At 43.6% G+C, this 12,425-nt stretch overlaps 1 protein-coding gene and 1 non-coding gene across 5 annotated transcripts in view; both read right to left on the bottom strand.

The window, feature by feature from the left end:
• Positions 1–12,166, bottom strand: part of OSBPL6 (oxysterol binding protein like 6) — a 233,728-nt gene extending 221,562 nt beyond the window's left edge. For all 4 annotated transcript variants that reach the window (XM_066345045.1, XM_066345046.1, XM_066345048.1 and 1 more), the window contains exon 1: positions 12,028–12,166. The gene's annotated coding sequence lies outside the window, so the exon portion shown is untranslated. The remainder of the gene's footprint in view (positions 1–12,027) is intronic.
• On the bottom strand, positions 7,625–7,731 carry LOC136379200 (U6 spliceosomal RNA). The gene has a single exon (XR_010746696.1). It is a non-coding gene; the product is annotated as a U6 spliceosomal RNA (small nuclear RNA).
• Positions 12,167–12,425: the final 259 nt, after the last annotated feature.

Below are 12,425 nucleotides of genomic sequence, written 5' to 3'. Positions count from 1 at the left end.
CTGATGACTGATAGAAGCAGAAAGCAAAAGATCTTCAAGAAAAACAAGTCAGTTAAAAGTTAAAAGAGTTCTGGTCTGACCTGTGGTGGCGTAGTGGATAGAGCATCGACCTAGAATACTGAGGTCGCTGGTTCAAAACCCGGGGCTTGCTCGGTCAAGGCACATATGGGAGTTGATTCTTCCTGCTCCCCTCCCGTGCACGCGCGCTCTCTCCTCTTTCAAATGAATAAATAAAATCTTTAAAAAAAAGAATTCTGAACTTATTAGATAAGGAGAAATTAGTGCTGCCCCACAGCCAAAGCCATCTTTATGGAGCATAAACAATGATGGGTATTCTTAGCCTAACTCACTAGCAACACTAGGGAGCTCTCAATGCCCATTTTTTCATTTATTTTATTTATTTATTTTAATGGTTGTAGAGAGAGAGGATGGGGGAGAGAGAGAAAGAGGGGAAGAGAGAGAGAGAGAAGCATCAATTTGTTGTTCCACTTATTTATGCATTTATTGGTTGATTCTTGCATGTGCCCCGACCAGGGATCCAACCCACAACCTTGGCATACCGGGACAACACTAACCGATTGAGCTACCCGGCCAAGGCTACAGGTAATTTTTTTAAAGTGAAGTATATAAAATATTCTAGAGAGATTTCCATTTTTAAAAAGTTTTGACATTAAGGGGGAAAGGCTCACGTTTAACAGGGGTGTCACCTCTGGGGAATATTTTCTTAAAAATGTCAGAAAAATGAGGCACTGCAGAGCAGCAAAGTGTGTGCTCTCAGGGAAGCAACCAGATATCCAACAGGGTGGACTCCTCAGGAGTTTTAAAGACAGAGGGGAAGAGTAAAGAGGCTTGGCCCCACAAACGAGTTCTCTGTTTGGGAGAACAAAATACACAAGCAGGCAACCAAGGGAAGACGCACGGTGGAAAGGGGCAGAGGGAAAGCTGCAGAACCATGGGGGGGGGGGGGTGCCAGCCGGTTTCACGAAGGATGTGGTGTGCTAGTGCCCAAAGGAAGAAATGGGAGAGCGAGCAACAGAGAGAGCCTGGTGCAGAAAGAGCAGTGGCAGGGCAACGGGAACAAACAGCCACCAGGTTGGGAGGGGGAAAGGCAGCATCCTCAGCAAGCAGCCAGAACTGGCCTGTTCTTAGTGACTGATGTCTGCTTTACCCCCAACTGGTCTGAAATTAGGAGTTCTACTTAGACTTGCTACATGCTATATAATAAACTAATTTTTGAAAGAACTAAAATGTTGACCATTAAAAAAAACAATGTAATAAAATTTTAAATTTTGTATTCTTTTTTTTTTTTTAATTTTTTATTTATTTATTTTTTTTTTTTTGTATTTTTCTGAAGCTGGAAACGGGGATAGACAGTCAGACAGACTCCCGCATGCGCCCAACCGGGATCCACCCGGCACACCCACCAGGGGGCGATGCTCTGCCCCTCCGGGGCGTCGCTCTGCTGAGACCAGAGCCCCTCTAGCGCCTGGGGCAGAGGCCAAGGAGCCATCCCCAGCGGCCCGGGCCATCTTTGCTCCAATGGAGCCTTGGCTGCGGGAGGGGAAGAGAGAGACAGAGAGGAAGGGGGTGTGTGTGGGGGGGTGGAGAAGCAAATGGGCGCTTCTCCTGTGTGCCCTGGCCGGGAATCGAACCCGGGTCCCCCGCACGCCAGGCCAATGCTCTACCGCTGAGCCAACCAGCCAGGGCTAAAATTTTAAATTTGTATCTGATGTCCAAGCACTTCTGAATTTTTACAGCACCACAGGGTAAGTTAGCAAGAAATCAGTTATTGTCAGACAAATCTAAAACAAAATGTAGTTAGTAATTTTGGTTTACTGGCCACTTGTATTCTAGGTAAATGTAAGTTTAAGGTCATGATTTATAATTGCACTTTCTATTTACATAGGACTTAATAGCTCTCTACGTGTTAAGTTAGAGAACTCATTTCAATAACCACTGTTTTGCCCTCAGTTAGTAAGTGAGGCTCCCAGCGGTTAGAGGGCGGGCTGCTTAGTACATGGGGAGGCTGGGGACAGACTTGAGTAGCCATGGTTCCTACTCCAGGGTTCTTCCTGTCAAATATAAACTGCTTCTCTGATAAAAGTGTACTGTGATCTAAAGTGCCACAGATAGTAGCTATTTTCACAGAGGTATGTATGGGGGAGGAAAGTTAAATGTGGGGCAAGAAGCAGTTAGTACAACATTGTTATCATGTTTATTTAAAATATGCTACTAAATCTCTTAAATATAGCAAAATGTTCATTCATGTCAGATTAAACCTGCTCCTCAAATTCTACAAAAGTTAGATATACTAGATGCACTAGTTAAGGATCAAAAGCATCCTGAAATTTTAACAGCCCTGGAAAGTTATGGAAACAGTTTTCTAGAAACTTCCACACATATCCACCACAAAGCCAAGCTCCCAAAGGTCATTCCAGGGCTGGCTCTTCTGTGATATCTGCGTCTGTGACCTTTCCCCAGCCACCTCTATTAACCTTTGCTCTTCCAATCCCCTCGCTCGGATACCTGAAGCTTCCCGTGGCACGCTACTACAGGGTTGCGGTCTACTCCTCCTAGTTGCCAAATAAAGTTGTTTGGAAAAGAAAACAGCCACTAAAATATCAGAGCTTTCACAGAGGAAAGGACTGCAGAGGATTTTTTTTATTAATTTATAGGAAACATATTTAACTCTAACTTCACACCTAGAAGGTGAAAGAAAGACGGATGAAACATCTTTCCTTTATACTTTGCTAATGTCGTTTCTTTGTTTTTTAAGACTTTATTTATTGATTTTTAGAGAGAGTAGAGAGAGAAAGAAGCATCAACTAGGAGTTCCTTCACTTTAGTTGTTCAGTGATTGTTTCTCATCTGTGCCTTGAGCCGGCAAGCCCAGAGTTTTGAACCAGCGACCTCCGAGCTCCAGGTCAGTGCTCCATCCACTGTGCTGCCACCTGCCAGGCTGTCAGTGTTATTTCTGATTTAAAACTATCAATTCCAAATGAAAGGCTATGTCTATTAACTTGGCATAAATATGTATTAATGATGATAATTATATTATTTTTACTTCCTAGGAACATTTTGTAGTACGACACCTCTGATCTTCAGCAAGTTTTTCCTTTTCTTCAGCACATCAACAAAAAAAAATAATTCTTATCAGAAAATAATTCTTTTTCCCAAAGTTATGACCTATCAACCATGACGTTGCTACCCTGGCTTTCTCTAATGTTTAGTACCCCTTCGTGGGCTCTAGGAGAACACAGGCATAATGAAACAATCACTCTCATGAAGGCCTGTGTTTAAGAGCAGACCACCATAAAAGGTTTTAAAAGTTACTATAAAGATATTCCAGGGAATGGCTATTTCAAGGGATAAATGGGACTAATCTCATCAGTAAAAGGGGGGTGGAAGAGGTCAGTGATTGCAAGAATGGACTCCCAAACCCAAGGCCACTTTTTAAAAATGCAGATTCCTGGACACTGTATCAAAACTCAGGGGTAGCAGAGGATCTAAAGGCTGTCACCCATAAAGTCACATATTCATCTATTTTATCACTGTCAGCTGCACCTGATGGAGTTGGAGTATCAATTTCTTCATCCCCAGTTCTGCGCTCTCCCAGCCTCAGGCTTCTGCCACCACCTTCTTCAACATCTGTTCTCTTTGAACTCTCATCTCCACCCTGGCAGTTCCTAATCAATGTCCCTTGGATTTCCCTCCCGGTAAGATCAGTTAGCTGGGGGCACAGTGGCGAGGGCAGGGCAAAGCAGAGAACCAAGGTGGGCTAACTCCATCCCAAAGGGTAACCCCTTCCATGTTCCCTCCTCTTGAACTTCAGCCTGTCAGGGCAGTAGCGAGGGTGAGCCTTTATGCAACTACCAGGGACCTGAAGTTGCAAAGGAATGCTATTTGTTACAAGTACTTAACATTCTTGATCAGTACAAGTAAGACTCAAGAAATTTTTTAATTATCTTGCTTTGAATAGATAAGCTGACATATTTAAAAATTCAAACAGCAGTAAAGAGTGTACTAAGCATGTGTCCTTCCATCCCCAGCCCAACCACCCAGGCCCCTTCCCCAGAGGCAATCAATCACTGTTACCAGTTTCTTGGGTAACTAACGATCCAGAGAAAGACTTAACAGTTACAAGTATAAACTCATATCTATAAACTCGTATATATTAAGCCCCATAACCACATACTACTCTGCACCTTGACTTTGTTCCCTTGTAATATCTTAGAGATCACTCTGTATCAGCAAATATAGAATGATCTCATTCCTTTTAATGGCTACCTGGTTTTGTTTCTGTTTACAATTTATGTAACTGACCCCATGATGATGGATATTTAGCTCTCCCTAAATCTTTTGTCCTTACAGACAATGCTGCAATGGATGTCTCTGTGCAAATTCATTTTGTGACTACAAGTATATCTGTAGAAAAACTTCTTAGGTTCCCTGAGATAAGAATGTAGGTAAATTATACATTTTAGCAACATTTTCCAATTACTACATAGCTGCTGGACCATCGTGTACCCCTACCAAGAATGTATGAGCTTGTCCTCTTTGCCCAAAACCTTGCCACCATAAGGTATTAACAAACATCTAGATCTTTGCCTGACCTGTGGTGGCGCAGTGGATAAAGCGTTGACCTGGAAATGCTGAGGTCGCTGGTTCAAAACCCTGGGCTTGCCTGGTCAAGGCACCTATGGGAGTTGATGCTTCCTGCTCCTCCCCCTTTCTCTCTCTTCTCTCTCTCTCTCTCCTTTCTAAAATGAATAAATAAATAAAAATTAAAAAAAAAAACTTAAAAAAAAAACACATCTAGATCTTTGCCAATTTAATGGACTACATCAGCAATTTTCAACCTTTTTCATCTCATGGCACACATAAAACTAATTACTAAAATTCTGAGGCACACCATATAATACATATTTAGCCCATCTGACAAAAAAAAAAATAGGTATAATTTCCCCCGACACTGGGTAACCCACTTCAGTGCCTGCAGACTACAGGCTGAAGCCAGACAATGGTTCAAGGCCACAGTTTTCTCTATGAGAGACCCAGGTAGAAGATGGGCCTACCATAAGTCCAAAGCCATGACAGATAGTTTTGATTCCTTCATACCAGACAGCTCTTGTTATGTTGGCTGTTGTCATTTTTTAAATTTGATAATCTAAGGGAAAAGAGAGTCAGTGTCCCTGACTAAATAGTTAAGTTATTCATGTTTTAAAAATTCTTGTGCCCTGGCCAGTTGGCTCAGTGGTAGAGCGTCAGCCTGGCGTGCAGAAGTCCCGGGTTCGATTCCCGGCCAGGGCACACAGGAGAAGCGCCCATTTGCTTCTCCACCCCTCCCCCTCTCCTTCCTCTCTGTCTCTCTCTTCCCCTCCCGCAGCCGAGGCTCCATTGGAGCAAAGATGGCCCGGGCGCTGGGGATGGCTCCTTGGCCTCTGCCCCAGGCGCTAGAGTGGCTCTGGTCACAGCAGAGCGACACCCCGGAGGGGCAGAGCATCGCCCCCTGGTGGGCGTGCCGGGTGGATCCCGGTCGGGCACATGCGGGAGTCTGTCTGACTGTCTCTCCCCGTTTCCAGCTTCAGAAAAATACAAAAAAAAAAATTCTTGCAGCACATTTGTTGAAAATCACTGACTTTATAGTTTAAAATTACACTTCTCTTATCCTGAGTTGAGTACACAGGAGCTCTTTGGATATTAAAGAGTTAATGCTGGTCTATGGCACATGTTATAAATGGTTTTTTCTTGATGTTATGTTCCGCCTGTTACATATACTATCTTTTCTGTTTGTTTTTAAGCTTTTATTTATTCATTTCAGAGAGGAAAGAGAGAGAGAGAGAGAGAGAGAGAGAAGGGGGTAAGGAGCAGGAAGCATCAACTCCCATATGTGCCTTGACCAGGCAAGCCCAGGGTTTCAAACCAGCGACCTCAGTGTTCCAGGTTGACGATTTATCCACTGCGCCACCACTGGTCAGGCCTACTATCTTTTCTCACATGGAGTTTAATTTATCAACCTTTTATCTTCTCCTTTCTAGATTAAATTTTTCAAAGCTTTTTAAAGTATAGAGACAGACCTCTTTAATATCTGGTCTCCATAAGCCTTCAGATTTATGCTTTCATTTCTTCTGTTGGCACTTTTTTGAAAGGAGGCTGGAAGACAAGCTGCGCTCTATCCACTTACTTCCTGTCCTGACCTTTCTTTTCCATTACCCTGAGTTCTGGTCGATTTTTCTCTCTCCTTCTCCCTTGCTTTCTTCACGGAGTTTCACATGAACACTCACATTTGTGGAGTGTTCATGTTTCGGAGATCACACTCTTTTTACAGTTCTTGCTTCAATTTGAAGTTTACTGAGATCAAAAAGGATTTCATTAATGTTTTCATAAGCAACCTGCCATTCAAACTGTGCTACTTTTTCTATTCCAGGGAAGTCATATAACAAAAATAGTTCAGATTGTTGCCTACAGTGTGAGAATATGCAAAAACTTGCCCAGCTGCTCCAGATACACAGAAACCTCAAATGTTATCTTAATTTAAAATAAAATCAGCCCTTAGACTTTATCTCCAGAAATGTTTTTTTTAACAAAAAGTTTTTATTAGTTATATTACATATAGAAAATATCAAGGTTTCTTCTTCCAATTTATGGTAAAACTGAAGGACTGGTTGAGGAGATGTAAAATAGAGCCATTGCTGAAAATTAAGGCCAGGTTTATTTTAGGTTCGATTTTTGAAAAAAGATTCTCAAAACATAGTGCTGTTGTTCTCCCTTCTATTTCCACACTTTTCAAAAGGTGGACGGGTCAGTCTCAATGCCAAAGTGAGAACTGCCGTGATAGGGTGCAAGATAAACGGTGAAAGTTAATGTTCTACTTCCGACTCAATGCCCTCTACACTTTGATTTTCTCTCCTATTAGTATAGGGAAGAGGAATAAAAAGAAAAAGAGACAGAAAAGTAGGTAGCACAAGATAATTTAATTTGTCTGTATCCTTTCCTGTCTATTATAGAGTTAAAAGTCAGTTATGGGTATCAAATAGCAAACACCGAAAAAATTTAAATCCTAATATTTGTGGCGTTTATGCTTCTCATCATACCCTCAAACACAAAAGTCTTTCTCTAAAAAACCTAAGAAAATGTAAAAATACGTATGATTTCACTTTCTACATCAATTACACAAGAAGGAATAGAAAGGAAGCTTAAAATCCTACTGCCGAGGTTGCTATGGGGTCATTTTCTCATGAACCTACCCATAATTTAGTGAAGAGCTTTATTTCCTATCACCCCCCACAGAAGTCAATTATTTGGCATATTATCTCCTAGCTATACTTGCATGTGGGGGCTAGTGCGTCACTGGAGAAGCCTCTGAGCCTCAGGTTTCCCAATGGAAAATGAGTGAGGCTGGAATAGAAGATTTTTTAAAACGCCTTTCTGCTAACTTCTTATAAATCTAACATAAAAGGTCATTCAAGTATTAGCACATCAAGCGAATATGAGTATTTCCAACGTTAGAGTATTTTCTTCATATATTTCATAAATTGACATATAAGCTTATCTTAGAGAAGCAAAATCCATCATATCTAAAGAAGAAGATAATTTCTGTCTTTTTCTTTTTTGACTTTTTAAAAAAAATAGGGAATAGTTCACAAACTTGCATGTTGTCCTTGAGCAGGGGCCCTGCTAATCTTCTCTGCGTCATTCCAATTTTAGTGTATGTGCTGCAGAAGTAAGCACACTAATTTTTGTCTTAGTCGTGAATTCCTTATACTTGGTCTCATGACACTGGTGAAACATATTCAAATGACAACCTGCCAATATTTACTTACATGTGTTTTACTTTTAAAACTTATGTACTTACTTAAATTTATTTTAAGTTTAAGAGTTAAGTTAAATACTTTTTTTTTATGATTTTATTTATTGATGTTACAAAGGAAGGGTGGGGACAAGAAGCAGTTGCTTCACTCTAGCTGTTCATTGATTGCTTGTCATATGTGCCTTGACCGGGCAAGCCCAGGGTTTCGAACTGGAGACCTCAGCATTGCAGATCAGCATGCCATCCACTGCGCCACCACGGGTCAGGCGAAATACTTAACGCTCTCTCTAATCCAGTTATCGCTCAGATAGTCCTGGATATGAAGCTACTTGGGTTAGCCTCCTTTCTATTGAATAGGTCTGCCTTTGTCAGCTAACTATATATTTTTCTGAGATACTGGTAATATCAGAAGGATTTCCTTTTCAGTTTTCTACAAATGGAGAATTCTCTCCTCAAACAACAGCCCCCTAACTAGAGGCCCTGCTTGGATCTCTCTACTCAACCCTAACCCTTCCATATTCGTAAGTTCTCTAGATGGTTTTATGAACCCTTTGAGTGGTTCCCTGTTGGACAGTTTCATATGGCTCCCTCCACATCTGTTCCTATCATTTCCTCTGTCTGAGATGGCCTTCCTCTTCTCAGCAAGGCCTGCTCATCCTCTGCAAGTCTCTACAATGAACTCTTAGCAACTCATGCCTACACACAGGGACTCCTTCCTTATTCCTCAACTGTCACCTGTGGGTCTTTTGGTACAGTACCTTGTTCAGCCTTAGGAAGACTCTGCATGGTCCTTATTTCTTTTTCCTTAGAACTTTGAAATTATCACTGATCCATGCATAACCCACCCCCCTTTTTAAAAAATAAAATGATTACCAGGAACTTGCCTGACCAGGTGGTGGCACCGTGGATAGAGTGTCAGCCTGGGACACTGATGACCCAAGTCGAAACCCTGAGGTTGCCAGATTGAGCATGGAATCACAGACATGACCCCACGGTCACTGGCTTGAGCCCAAAGGTCACTGGCTTGAAGCCCAAGGTCACTGGCTAGGCTGAAGCCTCTCCCACCCCCAGGTCAAGGCACATATGAGAAAACAATCAATGAACTAAAGTGCCACAACTACAAGTTGATGCTTTTCATCACTCTCCTTTCCTGTCTGTCTGTTCCTGTCTGTCCCCGCCCCCTCAATCTCTCACATAAAAAATAAAAAATAATAATGATTACCAAGAACTTACCACCAAACCTGAGTACTATATCATTACCAATAACTTACATTCACCTATGTAGTCCTCCCAAAAGATAAGTATTACTCTAAGTTTTAAGTTCATCATTCCCTTCCTTTAAAAAAAAAATGTATGTGTATTTCAACACACATATAAATGCTTGATTGTATTTGATGATTTGTGTTTGCTTGTTTCCCTGGCTCATGTAAACTGATGCAACAATTTTGGATAATAATTTGGTAGTACCTGGTAAGTTGAATATTCACATGCCCTACAAATCAAAAATTCTATACCTAGGAACTTACTCATGAGAAATACTTGCACATGTGACCCAAGAAACATGAATGATCAAAGCAGCACTTTGCAATATTTTTAAATGAAACGAAAACAGAAAAAGGTCATTGGCAGGAGAACAGGGAAATATTTTGTTACAGACACATAACGGATGAATCTTAATGACATAATGTAGATGGGGGAAAATTTGAAGAATACAACAGACAGTATAAGACCTTTTTTTAAGATTAAAAACAAGCTTAAAAATTGTAATTATTACTAAACATTTGCAGTAAAAAAAAAAGGAAGGAGGGCAGGAGGGAGGGAGGAAGAGAGAGAGAGAGAGAGGAAAAGAAGAGAAAGAAAGAAAGAAAGAAAGAGAGAGAGAGAGAGAGGGAGGGAGGAAGGGAGGGGAGGGAGGGAAGGAAGGAGGGAGGGAAGGAGGGAGGGGGAGGGGGAGAGAGAGAGAGAGAGAGGGAGAGAGGGAGAGAGGGAGAGAGAGAAGGAGAGAGAGAAAAGAAAGATTCTTATATTGAGAATTCATGCCTTGGCCTCCCAAAGTAGAAGACAAACTCTTGAAGGCAAGGACATTGTTTTATTCTTACCGGTATTTCCCATATGCCTTGAACAAATGGTGCTCAATAAGTAATTATCCACTGACTGATTTCTGAAGGCTACCTAACCTAGTAATTTTTACAAAATCTAAATCTTCTCCTTATCCAACAGTTTCCTGAATAAAATTGCACAAAACCTTTATTTACTTTCACATTAATCTAATTCTATTTCTGCAGTGGTCATACAGGTCTCCAACCACAAATATTTCATCCTGGAAGTACTTTACCTTTCTTCTTGTAGTAAAGTTAACATAGAGTAGTTTAGAGACAAGAAAACTTATACTACGCAATCCTGTAAAAGTCCAACAGAATCATACTGTACTATAACCAAGGGACATCTGATAAACCATCATCATTTGAAACTGAGATATCCCAAAAGAAGTGCATCACTGAGTATATAATTGAGTTATCTCATCAAAACTGAAAATATGAGCAAAACCAAGATTTTTTAACTTTCCAAAAGCAAGATTTAAATTTCAAAACATTGTTTCTACTTTGAGAAAAAAAATTAGGTTTAGGGGGAAACATGAAATTTGGGGTAAAAGAGTACTAGGAATAATATTCCATCAATCAAGGCCTTCCTTATAACCCAATGAGGGATATGCATAGTCTCCGTATATGATTATAGCCGAATTACGCTGCAGCTTCCCTTCGACCTTGGGAACTCCGCTCACTCTGAGTTACTGTGAGGTCTTCTGTTTCATTTATTATTAGTCTTTGTATCTGCAATGCTGTAGCATTCCATAGGAATATCAACACTGAGCTTGCAGTACCTAAAACTGTATTAATGCTTCCAAAAACAATGGGCGGGGGGCTGGGGATTACAGCCAAGAGGAAAACAAAGTTAAGGATATTAAGATGGAATATTTTTCAAATTTACCTTTGAAGAAAGAGCACATTTAACTAGTTGTACGATATATTGCCATCTATTAGCATGCCGCTTTTAAATTTAAGAAAAGACGTTCAAGAAAAAATATTTTATTTGAAAAAAGATCACAACTAAATACGACATACAATGCTAAAACTAGTCCAGCGACATTTAAAACGGAAATTTTAATAGAGAAAAAAGCCAATAGGACTTTTGCGCCCGGGAGAAATAATCATCTGGCAACCCAATGGGTTCACTTAGTTTCCTGTCATTTGCTTCATGCCCATTATGTAATGTTCTTCCCAGCTTTAGGTCTCTGTTGAAGCTACCGTTCAGGTATATCACAGAATTGCCACAAAATCTGTATAGGTCATAACTTTAAAAAAAAAAAAAAAGCTCAAAAGGTGTCGTGCGGATGTGGCTATACACAAAAGAGGCTTTTAAAAAATCTGCTGCTGTCATTACTTCTTCCCAGCTTCCTCTCCAAGTCTCCGATCCCCCACCCCCACCCCACCCCCGATACCCGGGCGACACGATCTGCGGGCAGTTGCCGGCTGGTTGCAGGGGAAGCACGTCTTGACTGCAATGTAAACGCTGTCCCAGTCTGAACCAGGGAACGCAGATTGGGCCCTGGCCGGGGCGGACGAAGGCTGCAGGGAAGGCTGCAAGGGCGCCAGCAGCGGGTGGCAGGGGTGCCCCGCGGGGGCAGTCCGCAGTGCACGCGCACAATAAAACCAAATGCACAACTTCCCCGGCCGCTCTTCCCCGCTACCCCGATTCCCTGAAAGGTGCGGCGTAGGCGTTAGCTGGAGCCGGCGCGGGAGCGGGCGCTCTCATCCGCGCGGTGCCGTTCTCCGCTGACAATTACATCAGTCCCTCCGCGGGCTCCAGCTTCATTCCCTAGCAGCCTGCGCGGGGGGCTGCGTGCAGCAGAACCAGGCGGCCGGAATTCCCCGACAACGAGGGGGAAGGGAGGACGGCGAGTGGGGATCATGACCCAACGCCCCCTCCCACCTCGGCCGCCAGGCCGAACTAGCACCGCGACCCCCGACTCCCGACCGCCGGGGTTTACAGTCAGGGGAACCCCCCGAGGACTACGATGCCTCAAGGGCCCGAAGCCGCGCTGCCCACCCGCGCGCCCCTCAGGGTCCTCGGCCCTCCGAACGTGCACAATGTCCCCGGGCCCCTGCGGGTACCGTCATATCCGCTCCAAGGGTACCCTGTGCAACTAGGACACCTACCTGGAAGGCGACGCCGCTGATCCTGCAGCGGCAGCAGCGAGAGACCGGAGACCGCCCCGGCGGGCGGACGGACGGGCGCGCGGGCCGGCTGAGCAGCGGAGCCGCGGTCTCCAGCACCGACAGCGGCGGTGGCGTCGGTGCTGCGCCTCCAGTGGTCGGTCGCGCCGCAGCCCCTCCTCTCCCACGGGCGGGGCGCGCTGGCGGGGCGGCGCTCCGGGCTCCCCGCCCCCGGCTGGCTAGCTGGCTGGCTGGCCACGCGGGAGTGGAGCTGCGGGAAGCCGGCTCTCCCACCGCCGAGCACCCCTTTCTGCACTGCTGGGAGAGCCGCGGGTTCGGCGCGCGGACGCGTGGCGCGCCGGGTCCCTATGCCTGGGCTCACGCCTGGTTCGGCCCCATGG

This window comes from Saccopteryx leptura, chromosome 7, assembly GCF_036850995.1.
Source record: "Saccopteryx leptura isolate mSacLep1 chromosome 7, mSacLep1_pri_phased_curated, whole genome shotgun sequence".
NCBI classification, from domain to species: domain Eukaryota; kingdom Metazoa; phylum Chordata; class Mammalia; order Chiroptera; family Emballonuridae; genus Saccopteryx; species Saccopteryx leptura.
Note: the sequence above shows the minus strand (reverse complement) of the source record. Positions and strands in the feature narration are given on the sequence as shown.